Genomic DNA, 1,080 nt, shown 5'->3' with positions numbered 1-1,080 from the left:
GAGTTGAGTCGACCCAAGTGAAGATCGGCTGAAATATAAGGTTCTGTGTTTCCTGAGAGGGTCAATCCCAATGTAGCATGAGTCGACCCAAGTGAAAGTTGGGTCGACCCCAGTAAAAGTTGAGTCGACCCAAGCACGGGCAGAAGCATAACGGCTAGTTCTGCAAAAGTACCTTCTGTCCTTCCAACAGCAAGCAACGGCTAGTTTTTGAATTCTGACGAATGAGGGTTGTCCAATGGATGAGGAAAACTATTTAAAGTGACACTATTCATCAGAGAAAGCAACCTTTTGCAAAACATCAAAGCTTACACAAGAAAGACAAGTGCCCTAATCTTCTTCATCCAAGTGCTTCATTCAAAGATTTAAAAGGAAGTGGTTGAGCATATTCAAAGAGACACTAAGAGCTTCATCCACCCTTGAAGAGTGAAGCATTCTTGACAAAGAAGAGAGAAGTCTCATCAAGCGATAACTATATTCTAAACTCTTCTTTGTAGCTTATAATTGTTATATTTGCTCATCTAGGAGCTTCAACTTTCTTCTTTCTTTTGTTAACCACCTTGTAAAGGTTTGTTGGTGAGCCCGCAAAACCAACGGTGTAGGTTTATTGGTGAACCCGTAAAACTAATTGTGAAGGTTCGTTGGTGAGCCCGTAAAACCAACATAGATTTTTGGTGATCCCGAAAAACCAAAGTGTAAAGATTTTTGGATTGTGAGCCCGAAAAACAATCCAACTATAATCCGTGGGATTATAGTGAATTCCCAAGGGGTCGCTTGGGAAGTGGACGTAGGTGCTTAGGAGAGCACCGAACCACTATACTTCTTGTGTGTTTGTATTGTGCATTAGTTTAATTTCACTCACTAACTAATTGACTAAAGTAAGATAGCAAAAATTTAGAAAAACCAATTCACCCTCCCCCCCTCTTGGCTTGTCACCTTGGGCAACAAGTGGTATCAGAGCAAGGTGCTCATATAGTATTTGTTGATCTCACAATCAAGAGACAAAGATCATGACAACCCAAGCAGGATGTTCTATGAGTGAGGGTCAATCCACAAATAGACCTCCTCTATTTAATGGCACTA

Source organism: Phoenix dactylifera, unplaced genomic scaffold (assembly GCF_009389715.1).
Source record: "Phoenix dactylifera cultivar Barhee BC4 unplaced genomic scaffold, palm_55x_up_171113_PBpolish2nd_filt_p 001670F, whole genome shotgun sequence".
Lineage (NCBI taxonomy): Eukaryota > Viridiplantae > Streptophyta > Magnoliopsida > Arecales > Arecaceae > Phoenix > Phoenix dactylifera.
Note: the sequence above shows the minus strand (reverse complement) of the source record.